The 25935-nt window shown below is 43.1% G+C and overlaps 1 protein-coding gene across 4 annotated transcripts in view; it reads right to left on the bottom strand.

The window, feature by feature from the left end:
* The window catches only part of LOC138504630 (uncharacterized), an 89347-nt gene that overhangs the window by 48161 nt on the left and 15251 nt on the right, over positions 1-25935 (bottom strand). For all 4 annotated transcript variants that reach the window (XR_011279875.1, XR_011279876.1, XR_011279878.1 and 1 more), the window contains exon 5: positions 1-25935. This exon is cut by the window's left edge and continues 7255 nt beyond it. The gene's annotated coding sequence lies outside the window, so the exon portion shown is untranslated.

Below are 25935 nucleotides of genomic sequence, written 5' to 3'. Positions count from 1 at the left end.
TAGATAATCTCGAGGCTGTGAAAACAAAGACCAACAAGCTGTGCCCCAACTTGCCCCCAACTCAAGTACGATCACAAGGAATCAAGAACCAAATAACTGTCCTTGGCCTTTTTTATATAAAATTAAGGAATGTATTTTTTGTAAACTAGGATAACCAGTCATCTAGTACTTATCTGACCACATAGCATTGCATCTTACCAGACATTTTTTTACAAACCCTTTGGTACATCAGTACAGCAAATTGTCCAAACAAAAATGTGGGTCTCAAACACGAGAGTTTAGTGCAACATGCGTGCAAGTCTTACTGCTAAGCAAAGCAATTTTCAGAATTGAGATATAGGGCCGATCGTCGAGAACGGAAAACGTATTCCTTTAAAGGTTCCGGTTGGAAGATATAGAAAGCATGCACAGTCCCACAAAAACAATACAAAAGTGAGAAATGTCACCAATTCATTTACTTAGTAGCGCTACTGGCACTTTAAGACAATTTGGAAACATTCCCACCCAAATCATCAACACAACTACAAAAGCTAGAAAACAAGCACTTTAGTGCAACCAGTCAAAAGAGGACATTGGGCCTCATTACGAGGTAGGAGGTAGCCATGGTGCTATTAGCACCATGGCTACCCCCTTACCGCATTCCGGGTCCGGGTTCCCGAAATAGGGACTTACCGGGTCATTCCAACCTTGGAGGACCCGATAAGTCCCCATTCCGGGAACCATTCCCCATTCCCATTCGAGCCCCCATAGGGCTCAATGGGAATGGGGATGGAGCTAATAACGGTACCGCAATTTGCGGTACCGTTATTAGCTCTGAAGTCCCTTAACGGGTCCCTTCCATAACGCCTGGTAAAACCCGGCGTTAAGGAAGGGACCCCGCTAAGGGACCTCGGAATAGGGTGGTACGGGATTACCGGCACTGGTGTCCTTACCGGTGCCGGTAATCCCTTACCACCTACCTCGTAATGAGGCCCATTGCATTTTTACATAGCCAGAGTAGTTGCTGCAAGCGCATGCAAAGATTTAAATAAAATAATAAAAGCCCACTGGATTATTGACTAATACAATTCAGGAAAAATAAACAGGCTCATTAATTGCAAAGACACCCCAATGTTGCACAATAGTTTACATTACCTGTGTCATGACTGCTGCTGAGGATGTCTGGTGGACAGAATCTAGGCCTGTCTGACACAAAGAGCGCTGCAAGCGCATCTTTTCTAATCAATTCACAGTATTCGCTCTCATAAACTTTTTCTTCCATTTATGCATTCACGCAATCCACTGGTGAAGCATTCTCCGCTACATGCGTAAGGCACAAACTCCTTTTCAAAGCGGGTATTGCTTGTTCCTTTGATCATTCTTAACTCAGCCGACATACCCATTTCTGTAGCGTGGCACTCCTCCTTCAACATATACAATTCACTTGCCTGCTTCCAGCAAACTTGTAGCACTAGGCGTTCATTTGATTTTGTGATATCTGTACTTGAAATGCATTCTCCAATTTGTGTTCATACCGTGGCGCTTGATCAGGCAATTCCAACCATTTCTTGCTACTTATTTACAACGGTTTCCATTTCCCAAAGGGATTCCGCTTCTTACTTATGACCAGCACAAAAGCAATAGATGATGCAGTTTTCAATTCCTTTTCTATTGAAACAAAAAAGGAGCAAGCACACCAAACACACATGTTCTACTTCCAGCTGCATCGGATCAGGAAAAAGCACACATCTGAAAACGCCACTGTAACTTCAGATTGGTCTGTAAAAAGACAGATTGCCCAGCTCCCCTCCTTTCAACTTCATTCACACCTCTCTCTTAATCAACAGTCTGATTTCATCATCTTCTCACTCTGCTCCATTCTTGTCCACCACACAACTAAACGATGTGTGCAATTTTCAAATTCGAAAAACAGAGGCAAAGCAAACACATACAAAGCAGGTACAGATACATGCAACAGACGGGTCACATTTTGCAAAACGGAAAGCAGCACGAAAACAAAATGTAGGTTTTCTATAGAAAGCAACTTCTTCAAAAACACACTATACTTCACAAGTCTTTGAGAGCAAACGACCAACAAGTTGCGCCCCTACGTCTCCCCCAACTCAAACTCTTTCCCAAGTAATTAACAACCAAACAAAAGAGAAATCATATTTTTGATTGTACTTATCTAACCACGCAGCGTCGCTTTCCCTTCTCGGCAATATTTTAGGCTGAGAGCTTGTAACCCTTGGTCCAGGTGTAGGACAAGTGGTCTCAAACATGATGATCATATTGCAGCATGGGTGCAATTCGTACTATTAGCAAACAAAACTTCAGGGTTGCATTTTTAGACCCATCACGGGGACAAGATTCTCACGAGGCTGTGAACACAAAGACATACAAGTTGTGCCCTGACAACCCCAACTCAAAATACTGTCCCCAAGCAATTAATTGACAACTAAAGATTTCCTCTGCACATTTTTTTTTTGTTAAATAAAGAGAGAAGTGGTTTGTTTTTTTGTACTTAGCCAATCCAAGCAAGCAGCATCACTCTCCGTCCTAAGAAATATTTCAGGCCGAGCATGCTACCGTTGTCCAGGTGCAACAAGTACTTCAAGCCAAGATGCAGATCTCAAGCCTAGAGATCATATTGCAGCAGTTGTGCAATTCTTACTGTTACCAAACAAAATGTCTGGTATCCGTTGCAGGACCATCGTAGGGACGAGATTTTCACGAGGCTGCGAACACAAAGACCAACAAGTTGTGCCCCGAATCCCCCCTACTCAAATGCTGCCCAAGCAATCAATTGGTATCCAAAGAATAACGTAAAAAGAGAAATGGTCTTTTTTTCTACTTAGCCAAACAAGCAGCATCGCCTTCACTTCTCAGAAATGTTAGTCCTGGTCGAGCTGTACGACAAGTATTCCAAGCAAAGCTCCAAGACTCAAACCTAGAACTCGTACCACAGCATGGGTGCAATTCTTACTGCTACCAAAGAAATGTTCAGGCCGATCGCAGGACCAAGAATTTCACGAGGCTGTGAACACAAAAATAAGTTGTACCCTGGAAGCCCCCGCCTCTAAATTGAGTACCCCCCCCCAAGCAATCAATTGGCATCCAAAGAATTCCTCTTCAATTTTTCGTTTTTTACATTGAGAGAAGTGGTTTGGGTTTTTGTACTCATCCAATCCAAACAAGCAGCATCGCGATCCCTCCTCAGAAATATTTCAGGCAGAGAGCATGCAGCCGTGGTCCAGGTGTACGATAAGTATTTCCTCATCATTTCCTCAAGCCCACAGATCATATTGCAGCAGTTGTGCAATTCTTATTGTTGCCAAAAAAAATGTCTGGAATCCGTTGCAGGCCCATTGCAGGGACCAGATTCTCACGAGGCTGCGAAAACAAAGACCAACAAGTTGTGCCCCGAAGCCCCCATCTCAAATACTGCCCCAAGCAATCAATTGGAATCGAAGGAATAATGTAAAAAAGAGAAATTGTATTGTTTTTTCTACTTAGCCAAACAAGCAGCATCGCCTTCACTTCTCAGAAATGTTAGTCCTGGTCGAGCTGTATGACAAATATTCCAAGCAAAGCTCTAAGACCCAAACATAAAATTCGTAGCACAGCACAGGTGCAATTCATACTGCTACCAAAGAAATGTTCAGGCAATCGCAGGAACAAGATTTTCACGAGGCTGTGAACACAAAAACAAGTTGTACCCTTACCGCCCCCCCCCTCCAAATTAAGTACCCCCCAAAAATCAATTCCTCATCACTTCTTTTTGTGAGATATTGGATTGTTTATGTACTTATCTAACCATGTAGCTTTAACGCGTTGCTTTCCCTTGAATTACATTTTTTAGGCTGCCGTAGTCCAGCTGTTATGACAAATATACCAGGCAAAGATGGAGGATTCAAAACTAGAGATGGTAATGCAGCATCCAGGCCCATCGCAGGCACAAGATTCTCACGAGGCTGTGAAAACATAAAACAACAAGATGTGCACCTCCACTTGTGCCCCAACTCAAAGACTATCCAGAACCAAAGGAAAGAGGAATCTTATCTAAGCACATCGCCTGTAATCCGTACACTAGCTGTATGACAAGTATTCCAATCAAAGTTTATTGGTGCAAACCTGGAGACCGAATTGCATCATGGGTACAATGATTACTGCTCCCAAAGCTATTTTCAGGATTGCCATTGTAGACTCATGGCAGGCACTAGATAATCTCGAGGCTGTGAAAACAAAGACCAACAAGCTGTGCCCCAACTTGCCCCCAACTCAAGTACGATCACAAGGAATCAAGAACCAAATAACTGTCCTTGGCCTTTTTTATATAAAATTAAGGAATGCATTTTTTGTAAACTAGGATAACCAGTCATCTAGTACTTATCTGACCACATAGCATTGCATCTTACCAGACATTTTTTTACAAACCCTTTGGTACATCAGTACAGCAAATTGTCCAAACAAAAATGTGGGTCTCAAACACGAGAGTTTAGCGCAACATGCGTGCAAGCCTTACTGCTAAGCAAAGCAATTTTCAGAATTGAGATATAGGGCCGATCGTCGAGAACGGAAAACGTATTCCTTTAAAGGTTCCGGTTGGAAGATATAGAAAGCATGCACAGTCCCACAAAAACAATACAAAAGTGAGAAATGTCACCAATTCATTTACTTAGTAGCGCTACTGGCACTTTAAGACAATTTGGAAACATTCCCACCCAAATCATCAACACAACTACAAAAGCTAGAAAACAAGCACTTTAGTGCAACCAGTCAAAAGAGGACATTGGGCCTCATTACGAGGTAGGAGGTAGCCATGGTGCTATTAGCACCATGGCTACCCCCTTACCGCATTCCGGGTCCGGGTTCCCGAAATAGGGACTTACCGGGTCATTCCAACCTTGGAGGACCCGATAAGTCCCCATTCCGGGAACCATTCCCCATTCCCATTCGAGCCCCCATAGGGCTCAATGGGAATGGGGATGGAGCTAATAACGGTACCGCAAATTGCGGTACCGTTATTAGCTCTGAAGTCCCTTAACGGGTCCCTTCCATAACGCCTGGTAAAACCCGGCGTTAAGGAAGGGACCCCGCTAAGGGACCTCGGAATAGGGTGGTACAGGATTACCGGCACTGGTGTCCTTACCGGTGCCGGTAATCCCTTACCACCTACCTCGTAATGAGGCCCATTGCATTTTTACATAGCCAGAGTAGTTGCTGCAAGCGCATGCAAAGATTTAAATAAAATAATAAAAGCCCACTGGATTATTGACTAATACAATTCAGGAAAAATAAACAGGCTCATTAATTGCAAAGACACCCCAATGTTGCACAATAGTTTACATTACCTGTGTCATGACTGCTGCTGAGGATGTCTGGTGGACAGAATCTAGGCCTGTCTGACACAAAGAGCGCTGCAAGCGCATCTTTTCTAATCAATTCACAGTCTTCGCTCTCATCCACTTTTTCTTCCATTTATGCATTCACGCAATCCACTGGTGAAGCATTCTCCGCTACATGCGTAAGGCACAAACTCCTTTTCAAAGCAGGTATTGCTTGTTCCTTTGATCATTCTTAACTCAGCTGACATACCCATTTCTGTAGAGTGGCACTCCTCCTTCAACATATACAATTCACTTGCCTGCTTCCAGCAAACTTGTTGCACTAGGCGTTCATTTGATTTTGTGATATCTGTACTTGAAATGCATTCTCCAATTTGTGATCATACCGTGGCGCTTGATCAGGCAATTCCAACCATTTCTTGCTACTTATTTACAACGGTTTCCATTTCTCAAAGGGATTCCGCTTCTTACTTATGACCAGCACAAAAGCAATAGATGATGCAGTTTTCAATTCCTTTTCTATTGAAACAAAAAAGGAGAAAGCACACCAAACACACATGTTCTACTTCCAGCTGCATTGGATCAGGAAAAAGCACACATCTGAAAACGCCACTTTAACTTCAGACTGGTCTGTAAAAAGACAGATTGCCCAGCTCCCCTCCTTTCAACTTCATTCACACCTCTCTCTTAATCAACAGTCTGATTTCATCATCTTCTCACTCTGCTCCATTCTTGTCCACCACACAACTAAACGATGTGTGCAATTTTCAAATTCGAAAAACAGAGGCAAAGCAAACACATACAAAGCAGGTACAGATACATGCAACAGACGGGTCACATTTTGCAAAACGGAAAGCAGCACGAAAACAAAATGTAGGTTTTCTATAGAAAGCAACTTCTTCAAAAACACACTATACTTCACAAGTCTGTGAGAGCAAACGACCAACAAGTTGCGCCCCTACGTCTCCCCAACTCAAACTCTTTCCCAAGTAATTAACAACCAAACAAAAGAGAAATCATATTTTTGATTGTACTTATCTAACCACGCAGCGTCGCTTTCCCTTCTCGGCAATATTTTAGGCTGAGAGCTTGTAACCCTTGGTCCAGGTGTAGGACAAGTGGTCTCAAACATGATGATCATATTGCAGCATGGGTGCAATTCGTACTATTAGCAAACAAAACTTCAGGGTTGCATTTTTAGACCCATCACGGGGACAAGATTCTCACGAGGCTGTGAACACAAAGACATACAAGTTGTGCCCTGACCACCCCAACTCAAAATACTGTCCCCAAGCAATTAATTGACAACTAAAGATTTCCTCTGCACATTTTTTTTTTGTTACATAAAGAGAGAAGTGGTTTGTTTTTTTGTACTTAGCCAATCCAAGCAAGCAGCATCACTCTCCGTCCTAAGAAATATTTCAGGCCGAGCATGCTACCGTTGTCCAGGTGCAACAAGTACTTCAAGCCAAGATGCAGATCTCAAGCCTAGAGATCATATTGCAGCAGTTGTGCAATTCTTACTGTTACCAAACAAAATGTCTGGTATCCGTTGCAGGACCATCGTAGGGACGAGATTTTCACGAGGCTGCGAACACAAAGACCAACAAGTTGTGCCCCGAATCCCCCCTACTCAAATGCTGCCCAAGCAATCAATTGGCATCCAAAGAATAACGCAAAAAGAGAAATGGTCTTTTTTTCTACTTAGCCAAACAAGCAGCATCGCCTTCACTTCTCAGAAATGTTAGTCCTGGTCGAGCTGTACGACAAGTATTCCAAGCAAAGCTCCAAGACTCAAACCTAGAACTCGTACCACAGCATGGGTGCAATTCTTACTGCTACCAAAGAAATGTTCAGGCCGATCGCAGGACCAAGAATTTCATGAGGCTGTGAACACAAAAATAAGTTGTACCCTGGAAGCCCCCGCCTCTAAATTGAGTACCCCCCCCAAGCAATCAATTGGCATCCAAAGAATTCCTCTTCAATTTTTTGTTTTTTACATTGAGAGAAGTGGTTTGGGTTTTTGTACTCATCCAATCCAAACAAGCAGCATCGCGATCCCTCCTCAGAAATATTTCAGGCAGAGAGCATGCAGCCGTGGTCCAGGTGTACGATAAGTATTTCCTCATCATTTCCTCAAGCCCACAGATCATATTGCAGCAGTTGTGCAATTCTTATTGTTGCCAAAAAAAATGTCTGGAATCCGTTGCAGGCCCATTGCAGGGACCAGATTCTCACGAGGCTGCGAAAACAAAGACCAACAAGTTGTGCCCCGAAGCCCCCATCTCAAATACTGCCCCAAGCAATCAATTGGAATCGAAGGAATAATGTAAAAAAGAGAAATTGTATTGTTTTTTCTACTTAGCCAAACAAGCAGCATCGCCTTCACTTCTCAGAAATGTTAGTCCTGGTCGAGCTGTATGACAAATATTCCAAGCAAAGCTCTAAGACCCAAACATAGAATTCGTAGCACAGCACAGGTGCAATTCATACTGCTACCAAAGAAATGTTCAGGCAATCGCAGGAACAAGATTTTCACGAGGCTGTGAACACAAAAACAAGTTGTACCCTTACCGCCCCCCCCCCCCTCCAAATTAAGTACGCCCCAAAAATCAATTCCTCATCACTTCTTTTTGTGAGATATTGGATTGTTTATGTACTTATCTAACCATGTAGCTTTAACGCGTTGCTTTCCCTTGAATTACATTTTTTAGGCTGCCGTAATCCAGCTGTTATGACAAATATACCAGGCAAAGATGGAGGATTCAAAACTAGAGATCGTAATGCAGCATCCAGGCCCATCGCAGGCACAAGATTCTCACGAGGCTGTGAAAACATAAAACAACAAGATGTGCACCTCCACTTGTGCCCCAACTCAAAGACTATCCAGAACCAAAGGAAAGAGGAATCTTATCTAAGCACATCGCCTGTAATCCGTACACTAGCTGTATGACAAGTATTCCAATCAAAGTTTATTGGTGCAAACCTGGAGACCGAATTGCAGCATGGGTACAATGATTACTGCTCCCAAAGCTATTTTCAGGATTGCCATTGTAGACTCATGGCAGGCACTAGATAATCTCGAGGCTGTGAAAACAAAGACCAACAAGCTGTGCCCCAACTTGCCCCCAACTCAAGTACGATCACAAGGAATCAAGAACCAAATAACTGTCCTTGGCCTTTTTTATATAAAATTAAGGAATGTATTTTTTGTAAACTAGGATAACCAGTCATCTAGTACTTATCTGACCACATAGCATTGCATCTTACCAGACATTTTTTTACAAACCCTTTGGTACATCAGTACAGCAAATTGTCCAAACAAAAATGTGGGTCTCAAACACGAGAGTTTAGCGCAACATGCGTGCAAGTCTTACTGCTAAGCAAAGCAATTTTCAGAATTGAGATATAGGGCCGATCGTCGAGAACGGAAAACGTATTCCTTTAAAGGTTCCGGTTGGAAGATATAGAAAGCATGCACAGTCCCACAAAAACAATACAAAAGTGAGAAATGTCACCAATTCATTTACTTAGTAGCGCTACTGGCACTTTAAGACAATTTGGAAACATTTCCACCCAAAACATCAACACAACTACAAAAGCTAGAAAACAAGCACTTTAGTGCAACCAGTCAAAAGAGGACATTGGGCCTCATTACGAGGTAGGAGGTAGCCATGGTGCTATTAGCACCATGGCTACCCCCTTACCGCATTCCGGGTCCGGGTTCCCGAAATAGGGACTTACCGGGTCATTCCAACCTTGGAGGACCCGATAAGTCCCCATTCCGGGAACCATTCCCCATTCCCATTCGAGCCCCCATAGGGCTCAATGGGAATGGGGATGGAGCTAATAACGGTACCGCAATTTGCGGTACTGTTATTAGCTCTGAAGTCCCTTAACGGGTCCCTTCCATAACGCCTGGTAAAACCCGGCGTTAAGGAAGGGACCCCGCTAAGGGACCTCGGAATAGGGTGGTACGGGATTACCGGCACTGGTGTCCTTACCGGTGCCAGTTATCCCTTACCACCTACCTCGTAATGAGGCCCATTGCATTTTTACATAGCCAGAGTAGTTGCTGCAAGCGCATGCAAAGATTTAAATAAAATAATAAAAGCCCACTGGATTATTGACTAATACAATTCAGGAAAAATAAACAGGCTCATTAATTGCAAAGACACCCCAATGTTGCACAATAGTTTACATTACCTGTGTCATGACTGCTGCTGAGGATGTCTGGTGGACAGAATCTAGGCCTGTCTGACACAAAGAGCGCTGCAAGCGCATCTTTTCTAATCAATTCAGTCTTCGCTCTCATCCACTTTTTCTTCCATTTATGCATTCACGCAATCCACTGGTGAAGCATTCTCCGCTACATGCGTAAGGCACAAACTCCTTTTCAAAGCGGGTATTGCTTGTTCCTTTGATCATTCTTAACTCAGCCGACATACCCATTTCTGTAGCGTGGCACTCCTCCTTCAACATATACAATTCACTTGCCTGCTTCCAGCAAACTTGTAGCACTAGGCGTTCATTTGATTTTGTGATATCTGTACTTGAAATGCATTCTCCAATTTGTGTTCATACCGTGGCGCTTGATCAGGCAATTCCAACCATTTCTTGCTACTTATTTACAACGGTTTCCATTTCCCAAAGGGATTCCGCTTCTTACTTATGACCAGCACAAAAGCAATAGATGATGCAGTTTTCAATTCCTTTTCTATTGAAACAAAAAAGGAGCAAGCACACCAAACACACATGTTCTACTTCCAGCTGCATCGGATCAGGAAAAAGCACACATCTGAAAACGCCACTGTAACTTCAGATTGGTCTGTAAAAAGACAGATTGCCCAGCTCCCCTCCTTTCAACTTCATTCACACCTCTCTCTTAATCAACAGTCTGATTTCATCATCTTCTCACTCTGCTCCATTCTTGTCCACCACACAACTAAACGATGTGTGCAATTTTCAAATTCGAAAAACAGAGGCAAAGCAAACACATACAAAGCAGGTACAGATACATGCAACAGACGGGTCACATTTTGCAAAACGGAAAGCAGCACGAAAACAAAATGTAGGTTTTCTATAGAAAGCAACTTCTTCAAAAACACACTATACTTCACAAGTCTGTGAGAGCAAACGACCAACAAGTTGCGCCCCTACGTCTCCCCCAACTCAAACTCTTTCCCAAGTAATTAACAACCAAACAAAAGAGAAATCATATTTTTGATTGTACTTATCTAACCACGCAGCGTCGCTTTCCCTTCTCGGCAATATTTTAGGCTGAGAGCTTGTAACCCTTGGTCCAGGTGTAGGACAAGTGGTCTCAAACATGATGATCATATTGCAGCATGGGTGCAATTCGTACTATTAGCAAACAAAACTTCAGGGTTGCATTTTTAGACCCATCACGGGGACAAGATTCTCACGAGGCTGTGAACACAAAGACATACAAGTTGTGCCCTGACAACCCCAACTCAAAATACTGTCCCCAAGCAATTAATTGACAACTAAAGATTTCCTCTGCACATTTTTTTTTTGTTAAATAAAGAGAGAAGTGGTTTGTTTTTTTGTACTTAGCCAATCCAAGCAAGCAGCATCACTCTCCGTCCTAAGAAATATTTCAGGCCGAGCATGCTGCCGTTGTCCAGGTGCAACAAGTACTTCAAGCCAAGATGCAGATCTCAAGCCTAGAGATCATATTGCAGCAGTTGTGCAATTCTTACTGTTACCAAACAAAATGTCTGGTATCCGTTGCAGGACCATCGTAGGGACGAGATTTTCACGAGGCTGCGAACACAAAGACCAACAAGTTGTGCCCCGAATCCCCCCTACTCAAATGCTGCCCAAGCAATCAATTGGTATCCAAAGAATAACGTAAAAAGAGAAATGGTCTTTTTTTCTACTTAGCCAAACAAGCAGCATCGCCTTCACTTCTCAGAAATGTTAGTCCTGGTCGAGCTGTACGACAAGTATTCCAAGCAAAGCTCCAAGACTCAAACCTAGAACTCGTACCACAGCATGGGTGCAATTCTTACTGCTACCAAAGAAATGTTCAGGCCGATCGCAGGACCAAGAATTTCACGAGGCTGTGAACACAAAAATAAGTTGTACCCTGGAAGCCCCCGCCTCTAAATTGAGTACCCCCCCCCAAGCAATCAATTGGCATCCAAAGAATTCCTCTTCAATTTTTCGTTTTTTACATTGAGAGAAGTGGTTTGGGTTTTTGTACTCATCCAATCCAAACAAGCAGCATCGCGATCCCTCCTCAGAAATATTTCAGGCAGAGAGCATGCAGCCGTGGTCCAGGTGTACGATAAGTATTTCCTCATCATTTCCTCAAGCCCACAGATCATATTGCAGCAGTTGTGCAATTCTTATTGTTGCCAAAAAAAATGTCTGGAATCCGTTGCAGGCCCATTGCAGGGACCAGATTCTCACGAGGCTGCGAAAACAAAGACCAACAAGTTGTGCCCCGAAGCCCCCATCTCAAATACTGCCCCAAGCAATCAATTGGAATCGAAGGAATAATGTAAAAAAGAGAAATTGTATTGTTTTTTCTACTTAGCCAAACAAGCAGCATCGCCTTCACTTCTCAGAAATGTTAGTCCTGGTCGAGCTGTATGACAAATATTCCAAGCAAAGCTCTAAGACCCAAACATAAAATTCGTAGCACAGCACAGGTGCAATTCATACTGCTACCAAAGAAATGTTCAGGCAATCGCAGGAACAAGATTTTCACGAGGCTGTGAACACAAAAACAAGTTGTACCCTTACCGCCCCCCCCCCCTCCAAATTAAGTACCCCCCAAAAATCAATTCCTCATCACTTCTTTTTGTGAGATATTGGATTGTTTATGTACTTATCTAACCATGTAGCTTTAACGCGTTGCTTTCCCTTGAATTACATTTTTTAGGCTGCCGTAGTCCAGCTGTTATGACAAATATACCAGGCAAAGATGGAGGATTCAAAACTAGAGATGGTAATGCAGCATCCAGGCCCATCGCAGGCACAAGATTCTCACGAGGCTGTGAAAACATAAAACAACAAGATGTGCACCTCCACTTGTGCCCCAACTCAAAGACTATCCAGAACCAAAGGAAAGAGGAATCTTATCTAAGCACATCGCCTGTAATCCGTACACTAGCTGTATGACAAGTATTCCAATCAAAGTTTATTGGTGCAAACCTGGAGACCGAATTGCATCATGGGTACAATGATTACTGCTCCCAAAGCTATTTTCAGGATTGCCATTGTAGACTCATGGCAGGCACTAGATAATCTCGAGGCTGTGAAAACAAAGACCAACAAGCTGTGCCCCAACTTGCCCCCAACTCAAGTACGATCACAAGGAATCAAGAACCAAATAACTGTCCTTGGCCTTTTTTATATAAAATTAAGGAATGTATTTTTTGTAAACTAGGATAACCAGTCATCTAGTACTTATCTGACCACATAGCATTGCATCTTACCAGACATTTTTTTACAAACCCTTTGGTACATCAGTACAGCAAATTGTCCAAACAAAAATGTGGGTCTCAAACACGAGAGTTTAGTGCAACATGCGTGCAAGTCTTACTGCTAAGCAAAGCAATTTTCAGAATTGAGATATAGGGCCGATCGTCGAGAACGGAAAACGTATTCCTTTAAAGGTTCCGGTTGGAAGATATAGAAAGCATGCACAGTCCCACAAAAACAATACAAAAGTGAGAAATGTCACCAATTCATTTACTTAGTAGCGCTACTGGCACTTTAAGACAATTTGGAAACATTCCCACCCAAATCATCAACACAACTACAAAAGCTAGAAAACAAGCACTTTAGTGCAACCAGTCAAAAGAGGACATTGGGCCTCATTACGAGGTAGGAGGTAGCCATGGTGCTATTAGCACCATGGCTACCCCCTTACCGCATTCCGGGTCCGGGTTCCCGAAATAGGGACTTACCGGGTCATTCCAACCTTGGAGGACCCGATAAGTCCCCATTCCGGGAACCATTCCCCATTCCCATTCGAGCCCCCATAGGGCTCAATGGGAATGGGGATGGAGCTAATAACGGTACCGCAATTTGCGGTACCGTTATTAGCTCTGAAGTCCCTTAACGGGTCCCTTCCATAACGCCTGGTAAAACCCGGCGTTAAGGAAGGGACCCCGCTAAGGGACCTCGGAATAGGGTGGTACGGGATTACCGGCACTGGTGTCCTTACCGGTGCCGGTAATCCCTTACCACCTACCTCGTAATGAGGCCCATTGCATTTTTACATAGCCAGAGTAGTTGCTGCAAGCGCATGCAAAGATTTAAATAAAATAATAAAAGCCCACTGGATTATTGACTAATACAATTCAGGAAAAATAAACAGGCTCATTAATTGCAAAGACACCCCAATGTTGCACAATAGTTTACATTACCTGTGTCATGACTGCTGCTGAGGATGTCTGGTGGACAGAATCTAGGCCTGTCTGACACAAAGAGCGCTGCAAGCGCATCTTTTCTAATCAATTCACAGTATTCGCTCTCATAAACTTTTTCTTCCATTTATGCATTCACGCAATCCACTGGTGAAGCATTCTCCGCTACATGCGTAAGGCACAAACTCCTTTTCAAAGCGGGTATTGCTTGTTCCTTTGATCATTCTTAACTCAGCCGACATACCCATTTCTGTAGCGTGGCACTCCTCCTTCAACATATACAATTCACTTGCCTGCTTCCAGCAAACTTGTAGCACTAGGCGTTCATTTGATTTTGTGATATCTGTACTTGAAATGCATTCTCCAATTTGTGTTCATACCGTGGCGCTTGATCAGGCAATTCCAACCATTTCTTGCTACTTATTTACAACGGTTTCCATTTCCCAAAGGGATTCCGCTTCTTACTTATGACCAGCACAAAAGCAATAGATGATGCAGTTTTCAATTCCTTTTCTATTGAAACAAAAAAGGAGCAAGCACACCAAACACACATGTTCTACTTCCAGCTGCATCGGATCAGGAAAAAGCACACATCTGAAAACGCCACTGTAACTTCAGATTGGTCTGTAAAAAGACAGATTGCCCAGCTCCCCTCCTTTCAACTTCATTCACACCTCTCTCTTAATCAACAGTCTGATTTCATCATCTTCTCACTCTGCTCCATTCTTGTCCACCACACAACTAAACGATGTGTGCAATTTTCAAATTCGAAAAACAGAGGCAAAGCAAACACATACAAAGCAGGTACAGATACATGCAACAGACGGGTCACATTTTGCAAAACGGAAAGCAGCACGAAAACAAAATGTAGGTTTTCTATAGAAAGCAACTTCTTCAAAAACACACTATACTTCACAAGTCTTTGAGAGCAAACGACCAACAAGTTGCGCCCCTACGTCTCCCCCAACTCAAACTCTTTCCCAAGTAATTAACAACCAAACAAAAGAGAAATCATATTTTTGATTGTACTTATCTAACCACGCAGCGTCGCTTTCCCTTCTCGGCAATATTTTAGGCTGAGAGCTTGTAACCCTTGGTCCAGGTGTAGGACAAGTGGTCTCAAACATGATGATCATATTGCAGCATGGGTGCAATTCGTACTATTAGCAAACAAAACTTCAGGGTTGCATTTTTAGACCCATCACGGGGACAAGATTCTCACGAGGCTGTGAACACAAAGACATACAAGTTGTGCCCTGACAACCCCAACTCAAAATACTGTCCCCAAGCAATTAATTGACAACTAAAGATTTCCTCTGCACATTTTTTTTTTGTTAAATAAAGAGAGAAGTGGTTTGTTTTTTTGTACTTAGCCAATCCAAGCAAGCAGCATCACTCTCCGTCCTAAGAAATATTTCAGGCCGAGCATGCTACCGTTGTCCAGGTGCAACAAGTACTTCAAGCCAAGATGCAGATCTCAAGCCTAGAGATCATATTGCAGCAGTTGTGCAATTCTTACTGTTACCAAACAAAATGTCTGGTATCCGTTGCAGGACCATCGTAGGGACGAGATTTTCACGAGGCTGCGAACACAAAGACCAACAAGTTGTGCCCCGAATCCCCCCTACTCAAATGCTGCCCAAGCAATCAATTGGTATCCAAAGAATAACGTAAAAAGAGAAATGGTCTTTTTTTCTACTTAGCCAAACAAGCAGCATCGCCTTCACTTCTCAGAAATGTTAGTCCTGGTCGAGCTGTACGACAAGTATTCCAAGCAAAGCTCCAAGACTCAAACCTAGAACTCGTACCACAGCATGGGTGCAATTCTTACTGCTACCAAAGAAATGTTCAGGCCGATCGCAGGACCAAGAATTTCACGAGGCTGTGAACACAAAAATAAGTTGTACCCTGGAAGCCCCCGCCTCTAAATTGAGTACCCCCCCCCAAGCAATCAATTGGCATCCAAAGAATTCCTCTTCAATTTTTCGTTTTTTACATTGAGAGAAGTGGTTTGGGTTTTTGTACTCATCCAATCCAAACAAGCAGCATCGCGATCCCTCCTCAGAAATATTTCAGGCAGAGAGCATGCAGCCGTGGTCCAGGTGTACGATAAGTATTTCCTCATCATTTCCTCAAGCCCACAGATCATATTGCAGCAGTTGTGCAATTCTTATTGTTGCCAAAAAAAATGTCTGGAATCCGTTGCAGGCCCATTGCAGGGACCAGATTCTCACGAGGCTGCGAAAACAAAGACCAACAAGTTGTGCCCCGAAGCCCCCATCTCAAATACTGCCCCAAGCAATCAATTGGAATCGAAGGAATAATGTAAAAAAGAGAAATTGTATTGTTTTTTCTACTTAGCCAAACAAGCAGCATCGCCTTCACTTCTCAGAAATGTTAGTCCTGGTCGAGCTGTATGACAAATATTCCAAGCAAAGCTCTAAGACCCAAACATAAAATTCGTAGCACAGCACAGGTGCAATTCATACTGCTACCAAAGAAATGTTCAGGCAATCGCAGGAACAAGATTTTCACGAGGCTGTGAACACAAAAACAAGTTGTACCCTTACCGCCCCCCCCCTCCAAATTAAGTACCCCCCAAAAATCAATTCCTCATCACTTCTTTTTGTGAGATATTGGATTGTTTATGTACTTATCTAACCATGTAGCTTTAACGCGTTGCTTTCCCTTGAATTACATTTTTTAGGCTGCCGTAGTCCAGCTGTTATGACAAATATACCAGGCAAAGATGGAGGATTCAAAACTAGAGATGGTAATGCAGCATCCAGGCCCATCGCAGGCACAAGATTCTCACGAGGCTGTGAAAACATAAAACAACAAGATGTGCACCTCCACTTGTGCCCCAACTCAAAGACTATCCAGAACCAAAGGAAAGAGGAATCTTATCTAAGCACATCGCCTGTAATCCGTACACTAGCTGTATGACAAGTATTCCAATCAAAGTTTATTGGTGCAAACCTGGAGACCGAATTGCATCATGGGTACAATGATTACTGCTCCCAAAGCTATTTTCAGGATTGCCATTGTAGACTCATGGCAGGCACTAGATAATCTCGAGGCTGTGAAAACAAAGACCAACAAGCTGTGCCCCAACTTGCCCCCAACTCAAGTACGATCACAAGGAATCAAGAACCAAATAACTGTCCTTGGCCTTTTTTATATAAAATTAAGGAATGCATTTTTTGTAAACTAGGATAACCAGTCATCTAGTACTTATCTGACCACATAGCATTGCATCTTACCAGACATTTTTTTACAAACCCTTTGGTACATCAGTACAGCAAATTGTCCAAACAAAAATGTGGGTCTCAAACACGAGAGTTTAGCGCAACATGCGTGCAAGCCTTACTGCTAAGCAAAGCAATTTTCAGAATTGAGATATAGGGCCGATCGTCGAGAACGGAAAACGTATTCCTTTAAAGGTTCCGGTTGGAAGATATAGAAAGCATGCACAGTCCCACAAAAAGAAATACAAAAGTGAGAAATGTCACCAATTCATTTACTTAGTAGCGCTACTGGCACTTTAAGACAATTTGGAAACATTCCCACCCAAATCATCAACACAACTACAAAAGCTAGAAAACAAGCACTTTAGTGCAACCAGTCAAAAGAGGACATTGGGCCTCATTACGAGGTAGGAGGTAGCCATGGTGCTATTAGCACCATGGCTACCCCCTTACCGCATTCCGGGTCCGGGTTCCCGAAATAGGGACTTACCGGGTCATTCCAACCTTGGAGGACCCGATAAGTCCCCATTCCGGGAACCATTCCCCATTCCCATTCGAGCCCCCATAGGGCTCAATGGGAATGGGGATGGAGCTAATAACGGTACCGCAAATTGCGGTACCGTTATTAGCTCTGAAGTCCCTTAACGGGTCCCTTCCATAACGCCTGGTAAAACCCGGCGTTAAGGAAGGGACCCCGCTAAGGGACCTCGGAATAGGGTGGTACAGGATTACCGGCACTGGTGTCCTTACCGGTGCCGGTAATCCCTTACCACCTACCTCGTAATGAGGCCCATTGCATTTTTACATAGCCAGAGTAGTTGCTGCAAGCGCATGCAAAGATTTAAATAAAATAATAAAAGCCCACTGGATTATTGACTAATACAATTCAGGAAAAATAAACAGGCTCATTAATTGCAAAGACACCCCAATGTTGCACAATAGTTTACATTACCTGTGTCATGACTGCTGCTGAGGATGTCTGGTGGACAGAATCTAGGCCTGTCTGACACAAAGAGCGCTGCAAGCGCATCTTTTCTAATCAATTCACAGTCTTCGCTCTCATCCACTTTTTCTTCCATTTATGCATTCACGCAATCCACTGGTGAAGCATTCTCCGCTACATGCGTAAGGCACAAACTCCTTTTCAAAGCAGGTATTGCTTGTTCCTTTGATCATTCTTAACTCAGCTGACATACCCATTTCTGTAGAGTGGCACTCCTCCTTCAACATATACAATTCACTTGCCTGCTTCCAGCAAACTTGTTGCACTAGGCGTTCATTTGATTTTGTGATATCTGTACTTGAAATGCATTCTCCAATTTGTGATCATACCGTGGCGCTTGATCAGGCAATTCCAACCATTTCTTGCTACTTATTTACAACGGTTTCCATTTCTCAAAGGGATTCCGCTTCTTACTTATGACCAGCACAAAAGCAATAGATGATGCAGTTTTCAATTCCTTTTCTATTGAAACAAAAAAGGAGAAAGCACACCAAACACACATGTTCTACTTCCAGCTGCATTGGATCAGGAAAAAGCACACATCTGAAAACGCCACTTTAACTTCAGACTGGTCTGTAAAAAGACAGATTGCCCAGCTCCCCTCCTTTCAACTTCATTCACACCTCTCTCTTAATCAACAGTCTGATTTCATCATCTTCTCACTCTGCTCCATTCTTGTCCACCACACAACTAAACGATGTGTGCAATTTTCAAATTCGAAAAACAGAGGCAAAGCAAACACATACAAAGCAGGTACAGATACATGCAACAGACGGGTCACATTTTGCAAAACGGAAAGCAGCACGAAAACAAAATGTAGGTTTTCTATAGAAAGCAACTTCTTCAAAAACACACTATACTTCACAAGTCTGTGAGAGCAAACGACCAACAAGTTGCGCCCCTACGTCTCCCCAACTCAAACTCTTTCCCAAGTAATTAACAACCAAACAAAAGAGAAATCATATTTTTGATTGTACTTATCTAACCACGCAGCGTCGCTTTCCCTTCTCGGCAATATTTTAGGCTGAGAGCTTGTAACCCTTGGTCCAGGTGTAGGACAAGTGGTCTCAAACATGATGATCATATTGCAGCATGGGTGCAATTCGTACTATTAGCAAACAAAACTTCAGGGTTGCATTTTTAGACCCATCACGGGGACAAGATTCTCACGAGGCTGTGAACACAAAGACATACAAGTTGTGCCCTGACCACCCCAACTCAAAATACTGTCCCCAAGCAATTAATTGACAACTAAAGATTTCCTCTGCACATTTTTTTTTTGTTACATAAAGAGAGAAGTGGTTTGTTTTTTTGTACTTAGCCAATCCAAGCAAGCAGCATCACTCTCCGTCCTAAGAAATATTTCAGGCCGAGCATGCTACCGTTGTCCAGGTGCAACAAGTACTTCAAGCCAAGATGCAGATCTCAAGCCTAGAGATCATATTGCAGCAGTTGTGCAATTCTTACTGTTACCAAACAAAATGTCTGGTATCCGTTGCAGGACCATCGTAGGGACGAGATTTTCACGAGGCTGCGAACACAAAGACCAACAAGTTGTGCCCCGAATCCCCCCTACTCAAATGCTGCCCAAGCAATCAATTGGCATCCAAAGAATAACGCAAAAAGAGAAATGGTCTTTTTTTCTACTTAGCCAAACAAGCAGCATCGCCTTCACTTCTCAGAAATGTTAGTCCTGGTCGAGCTGTACGACAAGTATTCCAAGCAAAGCTCCAAGACTCAAACCTAGAACTCGTACCACAGCATGGGTGCAATTCTTACTGCTACCAAAGAAATGTTCAGGCCGATCGCAGGACCAAGAATTTCATGAGGCTGTGAACACAAAAATAAGTTGTACCCTGGAAGCCCCCGCCTCTAAATTGAGTACCCCCCCCAAGCAATCAATTGGCATCCAAAGAATTCCTCTTCAATTTTTTGTTTTTTACATTGAGAGAAGTGGTTTGGGTTTTTGTACTCATCCAATCCAAACAAGCAGCATCGCGATCCCTCCTCAGAAATATTTCAGGCAGAGAGCATGCAGCCGTGGTCCAGGTGTACGATAAGTATTTCCTCATCATTTCCTCAAGCCCACAGATCATATTGCAGCAGTTGTGCAATTCTTATTGTTGCCAAAAAAAATGTCTGGAATCCGTTGCAGGCCCATTGCAGGGACCAGATTCTCACGAGGCTGCGAAAACAAAGACCAACAAGTTGTGCCCCGAAGCCCCCATCTCAAATACTGCCCCAAGCAATCAATTGGAATCGAAGGAATAATGTAAAAAAGAGAAATTGTATTGTTTTTTCTACTTAGCCAAACAAGCAGCATCGCCTTCACTTCTCAGAAATGTTAGTCCTGGTCGAGCTGTATGACAAATATTCCAAGCAAAGTTCTAAGACCCAAACATAGAATTCGTAGCACAGCACAGGTGCAATTCATACTGCTACCAAAGAAATGTTCAGGCAATCGCAGGAACAAGATTTTCACGAGGCTGTGAACACAAAAACAAGTTGTACCCTGAACGCCCCCCCCCTCCAAATTAAGTACCCCCCAAAAATCAATTCCTCATCACTTCTTTTTGTGAGATATTGGATTGTTTATGTACTTATCTAACCATGTAGCTTTAACGCGGTGCTTTCCCTTGAATTACATTTTTTAGGCTGCCGTAGTCCAGCTGTTATGACAAATATACCAGGCAAAGATGGAGGATTCAAAACTAGAGATGGTAATGCAGCATCCAGGCCCATCGCAGGCACAAGATTCTCACGAGGCTGTGAAAACATAAAACAACAAGATGTGCACCTCCACTTGTGCCCCAACTCAAAGACTATCCAGAACCAAAGGAAAGAGGAATCTTATCTAAGCACATCGCCTGTAATCCGTACACTAGCTGTATGACAAGTATTCCAATCAAAGTTTATTGGTGCAAACCTGGAGACCGAATTGCAGCATGGGTACAATGATTACTGCTCCCAAAGCTATTTTCAGGATTGCCATTGTAGACTCATGGCAGGCACTAGATAATCTCGAGGCTGTGAAAACAAAGACCAACAAGCTGTGCCCCAACTTGCCCCCAACTCAAGTACGATCACAAGAAATCAAGAACCAAATAACTGTCCTTGGCCTTTTTTATATAAAATTAAGGAATGTATTTTTTGTAAACTAGGATAACCAGTCATCTAGTACTTATCTGACCACATAGCATTGCATCTTACCAGACATTTTTTTTACAAACCCTTTGGTACATTATTACAGCAAATTGTCCAAACAAAAATGTGGGTCTCAAACACGAGAGTTTAGCGCAACATGCGTGCAAGTCTTACTGCTAAGCAAAGCAATTTTCAGAATTGAGATATAGGGCCGATCGTCGAGAACGGAAAACGTATTCCTTTAAAGGTTCCGGTTGGAAGATATAGAAAGCATGCACAGTCCCACAAAAACAATACAAAAGTGAGAAATGTCACCAATTCATTTACTTAGTAGCGCTACTGGCACTTTAAGACAATTTGGAAACATTTCCACCCAAATCATCAACACAACTACAAAAGCTAGAAAACAAGCACTTTAGTGCAACCAGTCAAAAGAGGACATTGGGCCTCATTACGAGGTAGGAGGTAGCCATGGTGCTATTAGCACCATGGCTACCCCCTTACCGCATTCCGGGTCCGGGTTCCCGAAATAGGGACTTACCGGGTCATTCCAACCTTGGAGGACCCGATAAGTCCCCATTCCGGGAACCATTCCCCATTCCCATTCGAGCCCCCATAGGGCTCAATGGGAATGGGGATGGAGCTAATAACGGTACCGCAATTTGCGGTACCGTTATTAGCTCTGAAGTCCCTTAACGGGTCCCTTCCATAACGCCTGGTAAAACCCGGCGTTAAGGAAGGGACCCCGCTAAGGGACCTCGGAATATGGTGGTACGGGATTACCGGCACTGGTGTCCTTACCGGTGCCGGTTATCCCTTACCACCTACCTCGTAATGAGGCCCATTGCATTTTTACATAGCCAGAGTAGTTGCTGCAAGCGCATGCAAAGATTTAAATAAAATAATAAAAGCCCACTGGATTATTGACTAATACAATTCAGGAAAAATAAACAGGCTCATTAATTGCAAAGACACCCCAATGTTGCACAATAGTTTACATTACCTGTGTCATGACTGCTGCTGAGGATGTCTGGTGGACAGAATCTAGGCCTGTCTGACACAAAAGAGCGCTGCAAGCGCATCTTTTCTAATCAATTCAGTCTTCGCTCTCATCCACTTTTTCTTCCATTTATGCATTCACGCAATCCACTGGTGAAGCATTCTCCGCTACATGCGTAAGGCACAAACTCCTTTTCAAAGCAGGTATTGCTTGTTCCTTTGATCATTCTTAACTCAGCCGACATACCCATTTCTGTAGAGTGGCACTCCTCCTTCAACATATACAATTCACTTGCCTGCTTCCAGCAAACTTGTAGCACTAGGCGTTCATTTGATTTTGTGATATCTGTACTTGAAATGCATTCTCCAATTTGTGATCATACCGTGGCGCTTGATCAGGCAATTCCAACCATTTCTTGCTACTTATTTACAACGGTTTCCATTTCTCAAAGGGATTCCGCTTCTTACTTATGACCAGCACAAAAGCAATAGATGATGCAGTTTTCAATTCCTTTTCTATTGAAACAAAAAAGGAGAAAGCACACCAAACACACATGTTCTACTTCCAGCTGCATCGGATCAGGAAAAAGCACACATCTGAAAACGCCACTGTAACTTCAGACTGGTCTGTAAAAAGACAGATTGCCCAGCTCCCCTCCTTTCAACTTCATTCACACCTCTCTCTTAATCAACAGTCTGATTTCATCATCTTCTCACTCTGCTCCATTCTTGTCCACCACACAACTAAACGATGTGTGCAATTTTCAAATTCGAAAAACAGAGGCAAAGCAAACACATACAAAGCAGGTACAGATACATGCAACAGACGGGTCACATTTTGCAAAACGGAAAGCAGCACGAAAACAAAATGTAGGTTTTCTATAGAAAGCAACTTCTTCAAAAACACACTATACTTCACAAGTCTGTGAGAGCAAACGACCAACAAGTTGCGCCCCTACGTCTCCCCAACTCAAACTCTTTCCCAAGTAATTAACAACCAAACAAAAGAGAAATCATATTTTTGATTGTACTTATCTAACCACGCAGCGTCGCTTTCCCTTCTCAGCAATATTTTAGGCTGAGAGCTTGTAACCCTTGGTCCAGGTGTAGGACAAGTGGTCTCAAACATGATGAACATATTGCAGCATGGGTGCAATTCGTACTATTAGCAAACAAAACTTCAGGGTTGCATTTTTAGACCCATCACGGGGACAAGATTCTCACGAGGCTGTGAACACAAAGACATACAAGTTGTGCCCTGACCACCCCAACTCAAAATACTGTCCCCAAGCAATTAATTGACAGCTAAAGATTTCCTCTGCACATTTTTTTTTTGTTACATAAAGAGAGAAGTGGTTTGTTTTTTTGTACTTAGCCAATCCAAGCAAGCAGCATCACTCTCCGTCCTAAGAAATATTTCAGGCCGAGCATGCTACCGTTGTCCAGGTGCAACAAGTACTTCAAGCCAAGATGCAGATCTCAAGCCTAGAGATCATATTGCAGCAGTTGTGCAATTCTTATTGTTACCAAAGGAATGTTTAGGGACAATTGCAGGAACAATATTTTCACCAGGCTGTGAACACAAAAACCAAGTTGTACCCTGACCCACACCAAAAGAACCACACTCAAGAAATCATTTGACAAACAGATTAGCTCATCACTTGTTTTTTTTTTACAGAGAAATCGTATTGTTTATGTACTAATAACCACATAGCTTTGAAGTGTTGCGTTCCCTCTAATGACATGTTTTAGGCTGATAGCTATATGGCCTTCTTGCTGCTTCCATATAAATATTCAGGATTGCCATTTAAGGCTCATTAGAGGCACACAACACAACTCAAAGGCCAACAAGTTGAGCTCGCTCTCACAAGAAAATAGTTAACAGCCCAACTATAAACAATATTTGCTTCTTTTGCACACTAGGATAACCAGCCAGAACTTATCTGACCATAAGGCTTTCCAGCAACCCTTCTTTCTTCACAGAAGACGAGAGTATGCAACCCTTGGTACAGCCGTGCTAACGGTGGGGATCGTAACGCACCATAGGCGCAAGTCTGCCCAGTCCCACAAAAATAATGCACGTCAGGACATTTACAATTTAATTTGCAATTCCTAGCTCCTGTTACAGAACTTGACCATTTACCCAAACCAGCCATGAATGAGGATGACATCTTTTTGAAACACTGAAACTGCAGAAAAACAAACAGTCTCGCAACTTGCAAGTCCCTCCAACAGTCACACAGCAGTGTGACAATTTCACGCCTTTCCAGTGGTGACAGTGAGCTTGCATTACCTGTGCTATTCTCTCCGTCATAAGCTGTGGCCATGCCTTGTGGACAGAATCCTGGACTGTACGAGGCAAAGAATTGCAAGCAGATCTTTCCCAAATCATTCACATTAGCAGCTCTGATGCACTTTTATTTGTATTAATCCACGCGATCCTTTGGCGAAGCTTCCTCTATCACGTGCTCAGGGCACTTGCCGTGAAGCAGGTCTTTTTATAATTCTAAATTCAACAGACATGTGAATTTCTGTAGAGTAGCATTTTTGATGAATTGTCGTCACTTTTCGGCTTTCAGCAAACTTTTTCTGCAGGCTATTTATTTTAGTATATCCGCACTTGAAATGCATCATTTTTGTTATCCAGTTGCCAACGATCCATTATATTTGCAGAGCTAATTATCTTATGTGATTATTGTATGTCGCTCAAACCCTTATGCACAACACGATGCTGCAAAGTGTGTAACTCCAAAGAGGCCTCCTGTCAGACAGATCAGAGAAACTGCAAAAGCATTTATATGTATGCAAGAAACCCAGGATGTATGGGAAAGAATCGCTTAACTTAGCAGCAAGTGCCAAGTGCTCGCTGCCACATTTTTAATAACAGCTGGTCTGTGAAGAACTTTGAGCCATCCAATCTACACTATTATACATTATTTCCAGTAAATGGTTTCCATTTCTCAGACATTGTTTCTGACTTAAGCGCAAAACCAATTGAAAAAAGGGAGCAAGCACACCCAACACACATCTTCTATTTCCATCTGTAGTGTATGAGAAACGTACTATCTCTGGGTGTATGGAACCAACGCTCCAAGTGTTTTACCCTTCTTCAACCCTTTGAAGATGGCCTGCTTGTGTGCTCCAAAAAAGATGTTTCTCATGTAATCCAGCGTGAAACCTCACCAGGAAAGGCAGCTAAATAAAAAAGGGGGCAGAGTAGGAGGTGCACAATTGGCCCAGTGGAGAGAGGGGCGTGGGGGGGAGGGGCAAACAGCCTGGAAAGGCCTGGGTGACAAGGCAGCAGTCATGGTTGCTGGGATGTCCTCTGGACAAGAGGGCTGGGGAGAGGAGAGTATGCAGGAGATAAATGGGTGTCCCCCAGAGGCAGCTGGGAGGTAGGGAAGGGGAAGAGGTATCGAAAAAAAACCAATTATATAACCAACAGTGTTGCATTGCAGATACCTTCTGCAAAGACATGGTAAAACCTGCAAGCAAGACTATGGCTGTCCCTGCATGGCTGGTTTTTAATGAGTAAGGTACTCCTCGGCATGTTCTGCTTCAAATGTAGATACTATGGCTTCCTCTGGGCCCAACTAGTCTCTCACAGAATATCTACTTCAAGAACCTCTTTGGCACCTACCTTTTCGTCAGAAGGTTGGCAGGATACTAACTTTGTAGGTGCTGCATTGGGGACCAAACCAAAAGGGCGTCGTCTCATTCTTTCGAGGCCACTTTTACTGGTAGACAGTGATACACTGATATCGGCACTGCAAGGAGATCGTTTTCAGTGTGGACATCTTTGGTGCAAT

The sequence above is a fragment of the Ambystoma mexicanum genome, chromosome 11, assembly GCF_040938575.1.
Source record: "Ambystoma mexicanum isolate Mex_15411 chromosome 11, UKY_AmexF1_1, whole genome shotgun sequence".
NCBI classification, from domain to species: Eukaryota; Metazoa; Chordata; class Amphibia; order Caudata; family Ambystomatidae; genus Ambystoma; species Ambystoma mexicanum.
Note: the sequence above shows the minus strand (reverse complement) of the source record. Positions and strands in the feature narration are given on the sequence as shown.